This window comes from Gracilinanus agilis, chromosome 1 (assembly GCF_016433145.1).
Source record: "Gracilinanus agilis isolate LMUSP501 chromosome 1, AgileGrace, whole genome shotgun sequence".
NCBI lineage: Eukaryota > Metazoa > Chordata > Mammalia > Didelphimorphia > Didelphidae > Gracilinanus > Gracilinanus agilis.
The window spans coordinates 417,747,040-417,765,069 of record NC_058130.1 but is presented as its reverse complement, the minus strand read 5'-3'; positions in this window follow the sequence as shown (position 1 = coordinate 417,765,069).

Below are 18,030 nucleotides of genomic sequence, written 5' to 3'. Positions count from 1 at the left end.
AATTCTGAGGGATTTATGGTAAAGATGCTACCCACATTCAGAGGAGGGACTGCAGGAGAGGAAACATATAGGAAAAACAACTGCATGAACGCATGGGTCGGGGTGGACATGATTGAGGGTGTAGACTCGAAACTACCACACCAATGCAACTACCAACAATTTGGAAATTGGTCTTGATCAAGGACACATGACAAAAACTAGTGGAAATGCGCATGGGTGGGGGGGTGCGGGGGGGGGTTGAAGGGGAAAGGAGGAGCATGAATCATGTAACCATGTTAAAAATGAATATTAATAAATGTAAAAAAAAATAAAAAAAAATTATTTTTAATTTAAAAAAAAAATTATTTTTCTAAATTTTGACACTAAATGTGTGCAATCATGTGTTACTAAAAATGAGTGATAGTTCTTAGTTTGTAGAAATACTTATTAGTGATTAGTTTCCTTCTTTTCTTAACAGGATTAGGCCTTCACATAAAATACTTTGTTGTTGGTTTGGGGATTGTTTGAAAGTACCTACTTTTGTTATTTGTCTCAGTAAATTGTTTTGTAGTGTCTTGTTTTTCAAAGCTAGGCTAAGACTATGCCTTCCAAGAAGCCTTGTTCCTCCAAATCTCTGTCATTTTGGAAGGAAGTAGTTAATTTTCTCTTGTGATAGACTTTTCTAAACTAAGCAACACAGGTTAACCCTTACATGTAAGTAGAATAGTCAGTGCTACACATGCCATGTTTTGAAAGACATTAGAAAGGTGTTTCTCTTACATATCATTCTAATCTTACCTACCAAATATTGCCAGATATATGAAATGTTGCCATCTGTGCATCAGACCCTTTAGTGTGAATACATATAGATTCCAATAATAACATATGATCTCCTGTTCTTAGGATAGCTAAAAGAGAAACATGAAGGTAAAAGACAGACACGGGGGAACTGGGATAGCTTTAATAACTAACTTTATAATCTTCAGTATTTTAGAAAGGTCACCTGGGGTGGTGGGCAAAAGGAAAATCAATTCATCTCTGACCACATATGAAAATCCCCAGGAGGATTCAAGTTTTGGTCTCAGAGTCCCTATAAATCTATGGTGTTTATTGTGCCTTATTTCTGTACACTGCTGAAGTAATGGTGGTATTTTGATAGGCATGTGTGATCCCTGCCAATGGAAATATGAGGGCATAGGATTGCTTTAATTCCACTTAAGAATAGGAAGGAAAATGGAAGGAGGGGAAAGCAAAAGGCAGAAGTATCCTAATTAAAAATGAAAATAATATCAATGGTTTTAGATACATTGTTACCTCATTTGATAATCACAATGATTTTTTAAGTAAGGTGTTATTATTATTACCCCTATTTTATAGGTGATGAAATTGAGATTAAGATTAAATACTTGTTCTTGGTCATACAACTAACAGACACCTGAAGTATAATATAAATATACATATGTATTTCTAATTTTATGTAATATTTAGTTATATACTTTTATTTAATATATTTGTACATTATATACTTATATGTATATATGTATGTGTGTGTATATAAAAACACATTTATATATTTAATAACCTGTACCTTAAGCATGGACTTGTAGTTGTGGGTTCCCCACCAAAGTGGGTGAAGACTTAAAATACCATTGACATCTCAGTAAAACACATTCACTTCAACCCAATTAACCTTTATCAAACATTCATAATATCTTAAGCCCTTTGCTTAGCAAAGATGAAAAGTCTCTGCCCTCAAGGAACTTACATTTGTGTAGGGAAATAAAATGAGAGATCAGGAGCTCTATAACCCCAGATTAAAAGATCATAATTAATGGTGAGTACAAGAGAGTTCTAGTTTTGAGTCAACAAAGTGAAATCAGAGTTAGAGCAAGCCAAATCTCAAAGGTCTTGTTAGTGGAGCATCAACGTCATGGAAGACTTCTGGAAGAACTGATGTCTAAGATGAGATTTAAATAAAAGGTTGGATGATTCTTGTTCAAATAAGAATAAGACAAGATGAACTTTGACATTTTTTTTCCAACACTTAAGTTCTGTGATTGCGGTTTCAAAATTCCAAAATGGAGGAGGATAATCCATGTTTAGAAGCAGTTTAAATGCCCTTATAAAGAGCAATGTCTTATATTCATGGGCTTTTAAATGGTTCATTGTGAGGTTGGAGTCAGAGATTCAGGGACAAAGAACTAGTCTGTGCAGAATCCAGTAATGATCCTAGGCTTGTTACAGAGCCATTTGATAACAGAGTTTTTCACCCCCAGTTAAGGTCACATTTCACAATCTTCTGTTATGAGAGGCCAAAATGAAATATCAAACATTCTCTCTTTTTTAAATTTAAGTAAAAAATGTCATTTTCTAAGCTGACTTTTTGGATTCTACGTTTAAAAATCTAACTCCCAAATATCTAGCAGCCAACAAAGGTGTCTGTTTGTCAAATGTGTTTTCTTGCTTCCAAAGAGAATCAAAGGCTAAAAAGTCTCATTAAAATTGCTCAAGGCTTTAGGGGGCCTCAAATGACTCTCACCAAATACCATTTTGAGTAGTTAAGTATAAGTGAATCTGAACTGTATAGATTACATCATTCTTAATAGAGATGGGAGTTTACAAAAGAGCTCTGGGCAAAGTGTGTTCAGGGCTTTTCTGGAGCCTAGGACACTTGAAAGATTGTTCAGGATGCTCCAAGAGCTGGAAACCCATCTGGGCATTTGCAGCAGAGCTAAACACTCATTTGTTTGGAGGGTCTAGGATGAAAATGCTAGTGCCTGTTGATTATATTCTGCTATTTTCTACATCCATCCAATGACTCAAATACTACATTTCATGAGGGCTTAATCTCACACCAAATGACTTCTTAGTTTTCCAGTTTTCAGCTGAAGCTATAATAGCTACTTATTTCACATCCATGCCCAGGTAGTAAAAGAAATCATCTCACTTTGCCATAGAATAGATACCTAAAAGAAGGGCCAACATTTCGACTATTTCTGAGACAACAATGAAAAAGAGATAATAAAAACAGATCATCAGTGTGAAGCAGTATAGAATCCATTCTTCTAAAAAGTTATTGAAAGTCTGTAGGGCACTTTGCTCACTATCCTTCCATCAAATATATGCATACCTTAGCTGAGAAGCTAGGGGAATTATTTGTTCATGGGATAAAGATGGTTGCTTACATATAACATTCCGCATTATATGAAAGTTGTATAATTCAGGTTTACTCCATAATACCAGTTTTATTGTAGGCACAATTTATTGATTACATTTTCCAAGAAAGTAACCATTTTTACTACAGAGAAGATGTCATTAAGAGGACTAGGTGACAAATAAAAATAGCCACTACAACTTTAAAGAAAGTAATACAGATACTGATGATACTCTCTTGAATCTTTATACTCTCTTTTAATCTGAATTCTGCACATAACAGTTGTCAAATAGTCCTCTTCTGCTCTCATTTCTCTCTGAAAGTATGTCACCAGCTGTTTGCTGGAACCTCTTCACCTGGATATCTTTCAGTCATCTCAAATGTGCCATGTCCAAAAAGCTTCTCCAATGCTTCACTGAGATGATTTTTGTTGTGAGCTATCACATCTACTACTTAGGCAATCAGTTGCCCAATATTGGCATTTTATTTCAACAATGCCTTTTGAATATACATTCCTTCTCTTCCTGCATAAAATCTTCATCCTAGTTCAGGCTTACATTACCTCTCAGACAGTTTCGATGCCTTCTAATTGATCTACCTGCCTCAAGACTCTTCCCATTCTAATCCATCTATCACACAGCTGTCAAAGTGATTTTCCTTAAGTGTAAATCTGACCTTATTGCTCCGCTGCTAAATTAACTGCAGTGGCCCCCTATTACTTCTGGGATCTAATACTGGCTCCCTTGTTTATGATTTTTCAACTTCACAACCTCCATCTTCCTTCCTCTCTAGTCTCCTTATATATTATTCCCTTTTATGCACTCTATGTTCAGCTTTACTGACTCCCTCGTTGTCCTTCACACACAGAGTATATTATCCTAGGGCTAAAAGAAGCCACTAGAATTAGTTGAATGGGGAAACACATGGTCAGATCTGAGCTTAAGGAAAGTCATTTTGGCAGGACTGTAAAGGATGGACTGGAGTAGTAAGAGATTTGAGGCATAGTAACTAATTAGGAAGCTGATCCAATCATTTAGGTTAGAAGGAATGAATTCCTGGATTAGGGTAGTGGCTATATGGGTAAAGAGAAGGGGTCAGATGTAAGAGGTATTGGGAAACTATTTTTGAAAAAAAGCAGAATTTGTCAACTGATTGGATATGTGGGTGAGGGAGAGTGACAAGAGGAGATGATATAGATATTATGAACCAGGAGTATAGAAAAATGCTATTTTCTTCCACAGAAATAGGCAGTCTTGTAAGAGGATAAGGTTTTGGGGAAAAGCTTGGTTCAGTTTTCATCATGCTAAGTTTAAAATATATTTTTTTATCTATTTTAAAATGTATAATTGATGATGTGGTACTGAAGCTAAAGGGAAAATGGGTTGGATATATATATATATGTATATATATATGCAGGATATATACATATGTGCATGAAAACATGTGTGTATAAATGTGTATATATGTTTTAATCTGATTTTTCTGGTCATCTGCATAGAGATGATTATTAAACTAATGGGAGCCCATGTGATCGCCAAAACTGAAGTCAGAAGGAGAAGAAAGGAGGACCTGGGAAGAATCTTGGGGAATACCCACAGTTTAAAAAAAGTTAACAGTAGTAATAATAATAATAATAATAATAATAATAATAGTATTTTAGTTTTACAAAGCATTTTATACCCATAATATTATTTAATTATCACAACAATTTGTTGAAACAGATGGCATTTATTGGTACTGCTTTACAGATGAGGAAACTAAGTCTTAGAGACTTTAAATGTCTTGTCCAAAGTTAAATGGCTAACAAGCATCTGAGCCACTATTTGAACTCAGATCTTCTTGGTCTCAAGTACAGTGCTATCTCACCAGCTATCCTTTTCTATGGTGGTGATACAGCTGACAAGTCAGGGTAAAAATAAAATTGACAATTGGTCAGACAAGTGGTAGGAGAACCTAAAAATAATCCGTGAAAAATCCCAGAAGAAAGGAAATATAGGGCTGGTGCTCTGAAAATAAAAGGTGTCAAGTAAATGTTGATAAATTATGACTCCTCATACTCCCCCAGGCATATTCATATGCCCACCATTTGTGCAGAATGTTTCCATATTTCAGTTCTTTTGATGCCAGTAGGAACAGCTAGAAACTAGGAACATACATATATATGAAATTGTTTTATAATTTTGTAAGATATGAATTATTATTAAGTAAAATAATGTTCTTCCTTTTTATTCAGCACCCACATTGAACTTGTATTCTTGAGGACATCTGAGAAAATTTCTCAACCTGTTATTTCTGGCCCCAGCTGTGCTGGTGATACAAGTTGTTCAGATTTTAAAGGGATATTCCAAGTCATAATGAGAATGGGGAAAGATTGTGGATGGATTACAAAAATCCTTCCTTTCTTTTGTAGAAAAAAACCCTCATAAGATAATAAAAATTCTATCTAGAAATTAACTGAGCATTTATATAGCCTAACCATCTGATTTTACATGTGAGGAATCAGAAGATTAGAAAGCCAAAGTTATTTATATTTAGTAACAGAAATTGAACTCAGGCCATTTGGCTCCAAATTCATCATTTGTCCAATGCTGTCTTCCATGGTATTGGCTAAATACCATGTTTGGCTATAAAGTGCTAACTATGTATGGAGAACTTTTAGAAGCCAAAGAGAAAATATCTTCTTCAATCAAGCAGCAGAAGAAATCTGGTAACTTCTCATGCTACATAAATGTGAACTTAACTCAGGAAAAAAAGCAAACAAGCAAACAAGGAAAAGCCTAAATAAATCTCAACATAAAGCCTATAAATATTTAGCTACAGATTTGGAAGTAATCCTAGTTTTTCAATTTTCAAAAGCTCTATATACCCATATGCATATATGTACATATAAAAATATACATATATGAATATATGTACATATATGTGGTGGGAGGAAGAGAGAGATTACTCTGAAGCCCTCGGGAATAGGCAGATTTCTTGTATATGATTGTTTGGGTACTGATCGATCAGGGGAAATATAAAGTTTAAGTATAGAGGATTGCCTAAAATCAATGGTTCCTGAGGCAATTTCTAGCATCCACACCTTGGACCTACATTAGGACAAAGCGAGATACTATCTATGCTTTTTCTAACCTTTGTCTGGCATCTTCTGCATTTGAGAAATGTTAAGCTTACAGCAACTTTGTATCTATCTTGAGGATTTGATCATGTTCTTTTTGGCAACAACAGCTAAACTCATGTATTTAATGGATAATTATTATGTTATGTTTGTAAAAATGGAGCTTGTACCCTTAGAAAGATGAAAAACAACTTTTAATTGCATTCTGCTCCAGTGAAAGCTGCAGATTTTTTTAAGCACTAGCTATAGCTTTATTTTTATTCGTCTGACTAGTGAAAAATGATGTTTTTGCTGGTTGCAGGAATATCTTGTGCAGAGCAATAATGATCAATCCCTGATGAATTGTGTAGTGGCTCCAGGCCACCACTGGCGGATACTAAGAACCTAATTTTTTTCATAACTTTGTTTAAATAAAGTACAGGGGATTTTTTGTTTGTTTTTCATGGAAATGTCTCCAATAAGTCTAGGGGAAACATGAAACGGATCCTTGGTATTAGTTCAACTAATCTGTATCTCTTCAGATTGAATGTCAGGAAGAAAGGCAATGTGATTTAGGAGAAAGATTTCTGAACTTGAAGAAAAAGACCTGTTTTCAAGTAATGCAGGGTTCCCCTACTGCCTTTGTAACTTTAACTAGTTACTTAATTCCTAATGGCCTGAATTTCCTCAGATATAACCTGAGCTAATACCACCTGTTGTACCTAAATCACAGCATTGTTTTTCTGGAAAAGTAGTTCAAGAAGAGAAGGTAAATGGCAACAAAGTACAGGAGAAAAAATTACTGACTGAATCAGGGGAACTAAGTTTAAATCATGACTTTGACACTCACTATGACTACTTTGACTATTCATATGAATTCGAACAAGGCATTTAAATGTTATGGGCTTCATTTTCCATTTACAAAATGAGGAAGCAAGACTAGACAATCTTGAGGATCTCTTCAAAGTCAAGACCTGCGATGCTGTGTTAATTTACTTGCAAGAAATAAAATGTTTCATAAATATTGGGTCTACTAACTACCCTTTCCAGGAGTTGTGAGGTTTACTTTATGTTGAAGGGAAAAAACATTATAAAAATGTTATTTTTAGTATTGGAGAGGTCTTTATTTTGAAAGATAATAGACTGAGAGCTGAGAGTAGCTTGAAAGACTATCCAGAAAGTTCTTTGAGAGCAGAAATTATTTCATTCTTTGTCATTCTATTTCTAGTATCCAGTACCTGATTTGGTCCAAATCCTTCATTTTTACAGATGATGAAATTAAGGTTCAGGGAGATTAAGTAACCTTTCTGAGATCATATAAGCATCACAAGTAGGATTTGAACCGATTTCCTATTACTCTGGATTCACTGTTTTTTTCTGTGTGTTTTTGGTAGTTTGTTTTTGTTTCTGACTTATTCTTCATCTGCTTATTTGCAAAGATATTTTTCTTTGTTGCAAAAGCTGGATTGGGTTTTAGTTCTATGTTGCTTCTAAATATGTTGTAGGTCCCACATATTGAGTTGGAAGTAGATTTAGGACATAGAACATTAGCAATAGACTACTAGAATATAACATGCTCAGAAAAAGAAGAGATCAATGATAAGTGAACTTCTTTCATTTCCCAATTATATTCCAGAGAGGAGAGGATTTCCCCCCACCCCCCAAAGCAGGGGTAAGTTAATGGCATAATCAAGACTAGAAGACTATGCTTCTGAATCTGAGTCCATTTCTTTTTCCACTGCACCACATTGTTACATCTCAGGTGGCAGAACAGGCTTCAAGTACAGATTCTCTCGTATCACTTACTCTTCTGGGAGCCTATTCTTTATTCCTTCCAACCCCATTTCTCTTTAGTGGCGCCGATGATTACATTTGGGGGACTTTTCTGGGCAGAACAAATCTGAGCATAATGCAGCCCCAGGGCCTTGGTCATAGATCACAGCTTATGGCTTTCCCTTGGGAAGACTACAATGCTTGGATTGGTTCTAAGTGTGTGTCACCATGATATACATTGTCTTCTGCATCAGTATATCATGGAATGGAAAGGGTGTCAACCATGGACTGGGGACATCCATTCTCCTTTCCTGACACCTCTCCTTTTCTGAAACAAGACATAGTTGTACAAATTGCATTTTACCTCACTTGCCCACTAATGCTTGTCTGCAGGACAGGTATCAAGTCTTAGAAGGAAAGTTTCCTTTTGACATTTTACGGAAACAAACTAGAGAAGTCAACTAGAGGAAAGTCAAAGGAATTTATTGTGTGATTTGCACATATCTTCTCCATCTCATTTCTTCAGCAGCTGTTCTCTTAAGAGTTCAACAAATGTTCCTTCCTACATATTTCCTCAGTCAGGTCATCAGCTAAGCTATCCTACATATAATCTTTGGGTCACAGAAAATTTAGAGATCCTCCCAAGCCACTTGTTTCCCAAAGCAGAAATCCTCTCTACAATACCTCTAAAGTATGCACATTCATTTTCTGATATTTTCCCTTCGATAACAAGGAGCTCATTAATTCTCCAGCCTCAGTTTCTACAGCGATCATGACTAGAAAACATGTAGCAAATGCATGCATAGCAAAGACTGCATTAATATTTTAAAAGCAAGGTGCAGATTTAAATACATACATGAGGGATCAAGTTGTAGAATGTAGGTAAAGAGTAGAGTAAAATTTCTACCCCTTACCTACATTCCTACAAAGTCGAAAAGTATTTATTTAGCACCTACTTATATTCCAGGCACTGAGCTAATTCCTGGGGTACAAAGAAAAAAAACACACACACTAATATGTGCTTATGTATATATGTATATATACATACATATATAATTCAATGCGTGTATATATTTTTATATTGTGCATATGTTTTATATTGTATATATATTTATATTTTCTATATTCATTTCTATTTAACTAAAGAGAGTATATATTTGTGATTCAGTCATTTCAATGTCTGATTCTTTGTTAGCCTATTTGGGGTTTTCTTGACAGAGTGACTTGCAATTTCTTTATCCAGCTCATTTTATAAATGAGGAAACTGAGGCAAATAGTGGCTTGCCCAGGGCCACACACTTAATAAATGTATGAGCTCATATATGTGTGTGTGTGCATGTGTGTGTGTGCTGATCTATTTATAAGCTTATATATGTTATTGATATATATATATATATATAGTCTAATAGAGGAGACAATATGCTAATGACTTTTTGTAAACAAAGTATATAAAGAATATAAATTAGAGATGATCTCAGAGAAGAGACAACAAGGTTTTGAAGAACAAGGAAGATTTCTTGCAAAAAGGAGATAACTTAAAGGAAGCCAGGAGTCAGAGATGAAGAGCTAGAGAGTTCTAGGCATAGGATCACTCAGTGAAAATATCTAGTCAAGAAATATAGTGTCTTGGATGTGGAAGGGAATAAGGTGTAAGACAAATGAAGAGACAGACTATATTGATTTTTAATTTTAATATATGTTTTTAATTTGTCCCACTCACATGATCCTACCATTATTGGGAAAAAAAGAGAGAGGGGGCACAACAATATATTAAAACAAATATTTGCATAGTGAAGCAAAACGCATCCCTGTAATAGCCATGTTCAAAAACTATTTCTCATTCCATATCCTGAGGCCATTATCTTTCTGTGAAGAGGCAGGTAGCTTGCTTCATCACTGCTTCTCTAGAGTTTTAGGCTGTCACTGCATTGATCAGAATTCTTATCTTTCAGAGTTACACTGTTATTACTATTACAGAGATTTTTCCTTTTTAATTCACTCTATTATCAGTTAATATTCTATACAGATTTCTCTGAAACTGTCTTTTATTCTTCATTTCTATTGGCGTAATACAATTCTGTTATTAATGTGCCACAATTTATTTATCCCTTCCTCAAATGATGGGTGCTACCTTATTTCCTAGTTCTTCAAATTACTTGGGTTTTTTCATTTAATGTGACTATCTCCTTTATAAGAATATAAGCAGCTTGAGGTGAGGAGGGAAGAATATGACTTGTCTTTCAACACATCAGGCTCTAGTGTCCATTCTCAGGTTTTCTTTAAGCTGTGATGGCATATAACTTTTTGTGTTAAAAAGGGAATTCAACCTAGGGCTTCCTTGGTAAATGATAGCTTATATCCTTTGGAAATGACTGGCTAGCTAAGTTTTCTCTTTCTGAATAGATCTCTTTCCCCCATTATCTATTTATTTTGCCTAATAATCTCAACATTTTTTCCTATTCCCTTAGTTATATATTTTTTTGATTTTCAGTCTTTTTTGATGCTGTTTCCTGGATCCCATCTCTATTACATGATATATTTAATTTGGATAAGAACCCAGAACCCAAGATCAAGATGTTAAACCTCTTATCTCCCTCTGGGGCTTTGAAATTCTCTGCCACCCAGTACAGAGTAGAATCTATAATGGATGTTCATTCATTAAACAACTGTCTCTTGATTCATGGGTTGATTACATTTTTCAGCGTCAGAATTTATATGCTATTATTCTTAAGCCTGGTGAGAAGCACTGGATTCCTTGCTCTTCCCAATTCCCAGGACAGCACATACGGCAGCTATGTTTCAGTGGACTTATTGGCTCTGCCTGTATTTAGGATTGTGCCTTCATTTCCTACTGACTTCATCCACCTGCAAACAATCCAAATAACAAACACCCCACATAAAGCTAAGCTACTACATATAGTAAAAAGCCAACTGTTTCTCCCAGGATTGGCTCTGGGGAGCGAACTAACAATTACTAATGTTGTAAACTCACCCAAACAATCCTTCAACTACTTTATTTCTTTTTGCAAGAAGAAGAAAAAAAGATGGCTCCTCTCAATATGCTGATGCTGAAAAGAGCACTGACGTTTGTTTTCCAAGTGATGTTTGACTGTGAGAGCTCAATAATTAGAAATATTTAATGCGGGCAAACATCAGCAAGTTAAAATTGTTTTCTGCTTAAATCTTGGCATTTGCCAGAATGGAAATGATATGTTAGACATGTTGCACTCTTTCTCAGTATGATAGCAACTAAAGTGGCTTAAAATTGGATTCATTTATAAAGCTGGACACTATTAATATCATTCCCTGCATGATGGTAATTCATTTTACTCTGCTTTGTCTCGGCAGCAGTAGGGGCTCCATTCCTTATATTCAGATTGCAGTCCTAATTAAGTATTCATTATAGAATACATATTTTTTCATTTAAGACAGAATATCAAACATTTATGTGCTGTAATACACTTGTTTACCATTGGGTCAATGTATTAAGATACTTGCACACCCAATAGTTACGTGCCCTTGACTCCGAAAAGGAAGTCCCTGATGTGGTTTAGCAAGAGCTCAAGCCTATCTTGTCTTCCCAGGTGGTTCTTTTCTCCCTGCAGATGCACAAGGGGGAACCGGCTTCCCAACCAAACGCAGACTTCTTCATTCCCTTCTCATGGGAAGAGAAGGTGCCCTGTGCCCTGTAAAACCGAAACGGCATCAATAACTCTGGGAGCGTTCCAATGCTGTGCTTTTACAAACTTTTACTATGGCAGTTGAAGGGGGTAAACACGGAGGAAGGAGAGAGCAATGCAGAGAGGTATAATGGGATAAAATTAAGCCAAAGAAAATGGAGATAGAACATCAGGAGGAATTGCCATCTGGTGAGATCTGTTAAACTGTGGAAGCATGTTGAAAGAAAGTGTTTTGCAAGAAACGATTCTGAAAGACTATTAGTTGAATCCTTTCAAACTCGACTTGATTGGCAATGGAATATGGATGTAATAATAACAAGACAACATTCTGCATTTATGTGGCGCCTTCGCTCAAAGAGATTAAAGGTCCCTGAAGAATTCATTTTAATCAAAACTTCAATATCCTGTCGAGAAGCAAGAGGTGCCCCCCTTCTTGGGTGCAAACCCTCCCTCCCTCCCTTGAAAAAGGCAAGAAAAGCTAGATGGTTTCCTTCCTCATTGTCAAGCAGCAGTTGGGGGGGGGGGGAGAGATAGAAACAGAAAGGAACAAATTGAGGGATGGTGATGGGAAAGTAAAATAAATGCTCTTTCTTGGGGGATTAGAGGAAGGGGTGTGTAGTAAATGCCTCACGGAGATAACTGTGCATTGTAAGTTCCTTGAAGGCAGAGACTGTCTTTCTTTTTATTTATTATATCCCTAGCACTTTAGCTCTGAGCCTGGCTTGTGGTAGGCATTTAATAAATGTTTATAAGTGATATTAAGCCCCTAATGAAAGAGCCTTGAATGCTAGGCTAAGAAGCTTAGACTTTATCTCACCTGTTAAGAAACAATGAAACGACAAAATCTCAGGGTTGAAATAGATCTCAGAGACCATATATTCCAAAATACACATGAATGAGAAATTTCTTTTATAACATGCTTGAGAATGTCACATCCTGACTTTATTTGGAAACGTGTGGTGAAGAAGTGATAATGAAGCAGGCTTCCAACTTTTTGGAAGAAAGATGAAGGCCTAGAGGTACAGAATGGGGCAAGAATTTTCAGAATTGTTCAATGTATAGATTTTTCCTCCCCAAGGGAGGACTTTCATTTTTCAAGTTTCTGAAACTTATAGGAGGTAGTTAAGAGACTGAGATAGTGATGCCAGAAAAAGAGAAAAGAAGGAGAAAAAGATCTATGAAACATTTAGAAAATTAGACCAAAGAGTTGCTAAGACACCTGCTACAAGAGTAAATGACTTTTCCAGGGTTACAATGCTACCAGCCATCTGGGGTGGGATTTGAACTCTGATCTTCCTTTTTTCAAATCTATCCTTCTATCCACTATCACTAAGTTTCATCTAATGATAGAGATTTTAAGGTGTCATACATATTCCTCAGTATATGGAAATATTATTTTATGTCTCCCAAGTTCATTATTATTTTAAAATAATGTTTATGGCTTTTGCTGAGGGGCACAAACCATTATCACCTTATGAGACCATCTGGGATACTTTTAGATAGATCTAATCTAAGTTTTTGGAACTTTTTCCTTTAGATTAAACTTACATCTACCACTCTACAACTTCCATCCATTGCATCTATTATTGCTTTTTAGAGCAAAAAATAACATTTCTAATAATTTTTTTTCTTTTTTCCTTCCCTTTCCTTTTCCTTTTTTTTCTCTTTTGTCTTACCACATATTATATATATATATGTGTATATATATATATATGTATATAATTTATTTTAATTTAATTCTTCATTGGTTTATTAAAATCCTCAAAATTGCTTATTTTATAATATTAATATTCTAGTATAAATTGTTCATCTGGATTCTGCTTGCTTTTCCCCCTCATTTCATATAAGTTTTTCAATGTCTTTTATCTTTTTAATTCAAATTCATTTTATTTTCAGCTTTGACTTCTCTAATCACATTTCCACATGACAGTCTTTCAAAAGCTTAACAACACTAGTGCCTCCTCGTCTTCTTTTCTCTGGACTAAATGGTTCCAGCTCGTTCAACTATTTTCTCATATGACATAGTCTTGATCCTCCCACTATACTAGCTGGCCTCCCTTTACTAAACTCTACCTTGTAAATAACCTCCCTAAAATTCTGGGCCCTTAAAACACGGTGCTCCAAATAGGGTCTGACCAGAATAAAATAGAGCAAAACTCTCAACTTTCCTATTTTGCCCACTGTACATCTCTGAAAGATAGAATAGCTTTTTTTAATGGGAGGATTTTTAAATAGCAGGATGACATAACAATAATACAGTGTTATATGAATATTCATTTGGTGGTGATATGCATTAATTAAAAGGGACATAGATTAAAGAAGTGAGATCAATTAAATGCTTAATAGAGATAGTCTAATCTTAAGGTGATAGGAACCTGAATTAAGGCAGTGAGTGAGGAAGTGAAAGAAAAAAAGAATATCTATGTATAAAAAAGATTGCCAAGGGAAATTTGACAGAACTTAACTATTTCTGAACACTAGGGGGTTGGAAAAAATCATAATTAGTTATAATGTTCTGAGTCTGATTTACAAGGAACATGATACCACATTCAACAAAATTAAGGGGAAGAGTGTCATCATGTAGAAGGCAAATTTGATGTGGTCTCTATATTGTGAAATACCACGAAGAAATGAGACAATGACCCCAATGGAAAACAAAGAATATACTTAAAATACATTTCAAATATTCTGTTTAAATATTTTTTCTAATCGTTTTCATTTTTCATTGGTTTTATGGGAAAATATGCTCTGTGGTGAGGTGTGTCTACATGAAGCCAAATTAGATTTTTTCAAAAATTCTGAATTATCCAGCCTCTTTCATTCAAACAACTGAAAGAACCACACCTTTTATCAAGCTGTGAATCCCAGTGGGTAAAAATCAATTTCTTGTCCATTCCATGGAAGGTTTCAACATTCTTAGCAAGATCCAGGTACCAGGGACAAAATTAGAAAATGAGTTCTGTCTTGGGTAGGAAATTGAACTAGCTGATTTCCTTCTAAAGCTCAAATTCTATAATCTGCATGTTCTGATTTTGCAAAGTAAACAGCATCCTAGGTGACCAGCAGTGGGATACAGGGTATATATGGCTAAAACTCTAGATGACAGCAGCCCAGTGACATCTAACTCTGTGTTCCCAGTCTAAAGGACTATTTTATGAGTCATTTTTGAAGACTGGGAGTTTTCTCCATTAGATCCTTTCTTTGTTACAGATATTAGCTAATTTCCCTGCTTTGTGACTTTTTGAAATGTCAGAATAACAGCAATGGAGAGAAAAAATATTCAGGGGTCAAGGGAAAAAGGCAACTGGAGGATCTATGTCATCTCTTCATTCCAATTCAAGAGCAAGAGGTTGGTACTTTCTGAATCCCTTGTGAGTGATTTAAGCATGTAAAAATTTCTGTTTAAGACTTCATACCAACAGCAAAGAAAACCCCTCTTATACCATTAAACCATTGTGTCTCATTTTTCACCTTCAGAGGTCTTTACATAGATCAGCTAAATTCATACTGCCAGGGCTGTTGGGAAGATGGCGGCTTTACAAATTCTGCCTTTGACAAATTCCTCCCTGGAGAGACATTAAGAATGTTGATGGTAGAAATGCATCTTGCCAAGATCAAAACCCACTCAGGGCATGGAGGCTGACAATTAGAAGGGGAAGGTGCCCTTTTGGGCTAAGGATATACATATGTCCCAACTGAAGTTAGCAAATATTTATCAAGTGTCTCCTATGCTTGGAACATTTGTTGTCTCCCTTGTTCAAATGTAAGTTCATTGTCAGTAGAGATTATTATTTGTATCCCCAGTGCCTAATAAATGTTTATTGGTTGGTTAATTGTAATAGACTGGGAGAGATAAAATTTCGATAAAACATAATGTCTGCTTTCATGGAAGTTAAAATCTAGTTGCTATATATGACACATTCGTGGAAAAAAAAACTTTGCGTAAGACACACAAATACATAAAAGTATCTATTATCTATCCATCTGTCTGTCTGTCTATCAATACCCATAGATGTATACCCTCTTGTGGCAAATCCTTGTTGACAAAATTCATGTTGGATATGCTGAGATCTACATTGATAGAGAGTAGGCCCAAATTCCATTATAGATCCTTTGGAATATTTGAGTTTTACAACCACGCTTGAATTTCACAAGTCTCCTTTTATGTTAGGGATTTAGACTGAGAATGTGCTTTGATGTGCTACTCAACCTCTGATCCAAGCAGAAGGCTTTACTTAAACAAACATATAATCAACCTAGAAAATAGAGGCATGAACAGAAATACAATGCATGGATTTTTTTTTCCTAATTGCTTTTTGCCTGCTGTGGTTATTAGTCTGAGTTAGATCATTGGTTGTAATATGTATATGACATCTCTTTTGAAGAAGGGAAAAAAAATCTGGTGAATGTCTGCTTTGTTTTTTCTTGGCATTTTCAATAAGTCATAGTTAGATAAAATTTAAGTAAGCCTTCATTTCTACTAAAAATCACAAATAAACACAATAACTTGGATTTTGAATATGTTTTTGGTGCTTATTGCCACCTTAATTTTAAAAAATACATGTAAACCTGGAAATTGGAGGAATTCAGTACTAAAGTATCTATGTGACTTTTTAAAGGTCAAAGACACTGTAGCCCTACTTGGGTTGGGAAACTAGGGCCTCTGGAGTTAACAGCTTATTTTCAGACCCTTGGAGCATATCTTTCTACAGAGCAGTAAAGAAATTGGCTACTAGAACCAGCAAGGCAAATTTTGCTCTTGATTGGTTCCTTTAAATAGAGGAAGGAGATGAATTTTCCAGGGTTAGAATCCAGAATGAGCTAGAAAATGTCCTACTTATGCAAACCTGTGAGAGAAAGGGTATGCTTTGAATATGACTGAATAAGAATGAGGGCACACAAACTCAGCAAAGGGAAGACATGTTACAGTGCTTAGCAGTAATGGTCACACTCTCAATTTCTGACAAACGGGTATAGAATATAATCACAATGTGAGCTCCATAATTAAGGCAAAGGGAGCCGTGACATTTTTATTGTATATTTCAACTGCTGAATAAGTTCCTTTCTTTAAAACTCTCCTAGAAATTATTCATTGCACAGGCAGGAATAAACCAGAGTCTGAAACTCCTAATTGTACCTAGTCCTCTTCCAAGAACAATTTTAGGAGAGGGTGACATGTGTTAAATAAGGGAAGTCAAAATTCAAAGTAGGATAAAAGCTCAGGTTCTGGGATCTCTTCTGATCTTTGGTCAACCAATACATTCTTTGTGAGCCTGCCCCAATCGAATTACCTATTGTAATGTGGCACTCTCTCTGTAGAATCTCTAGGTACATTCTATAGAATGAAAATTAAGACCCCAATGATGGGATAGTTTTAATGAACATTTCCATTTAAAAAATAATTATAATAATCATATATGAGCTGAAGACTAAAAAAATATTATAGTTGATTGCTTTCACATATTATCTGGCTTCTCTTAGGCCTTGCCATCAAAATTCAGACGCTTTCTAAGCCTCTCCTTATCACTTCCCACATACCTAGTTATTCATAAATTTGTAGAATGTAAGTGTTGGAAGGACCTCTGGAGGTCATCTAATTCAACCTATTCCCAGCCAAGAATTCTCTTGGTGACACTGAAGACAAATGGACCTATAGACTCTGCTTGTAAACCTCCAGGAAAGAAAAAAATGATAAAATAAAAAGAATAGCATACAATCAAGGAAAATTCTGTATCCCCATACCAGATGAATTATTTCCTAGTTGATATTTGCCCATTTATGACTTTTTTCTGTGCTGGTCAGGGAACTGGTTCTATATCTTCTTCACTGAACCAGCATAGCCTTTATTTTTCCCTTGGATAATAGGAAAATCAAAAACCTTACCAAATACCCATTGAAAATATAAGTTAACTTTTTCTACTCATTCTAAGTGTTCATGAGCTTTACATGCTACTGTTTCCCAGAATTTTACCAGGAATAAAATACAAACTCACTGGCCTATGGTTTGAAGACTTCAATTTTTTGTTTTAAATTAGGACAATATATTTTCTTTACCACCAGCTCCTTTTTTTGTTTTCCACAATCTGTAAAATACAGCTGTTAGCAGCACAGCAATCATTCTGCCTATTATTTTTCATAAAAATACAAAGTTTGTTTGTGACTGCTGACAAACTAATTGAACATCCCTCACCCTTGGTTTCAATTATGTTACTCACTTTTATTTTATTCTTCTTTATCTATTATTAGTATATGTTGGAAGAAAAAAAAAAGAAGCAAAATAAGAACAAAGTAATTCTATATACTGTATTCCATTTCTTGTCATCATCCCACCCATCCTAAATGATACC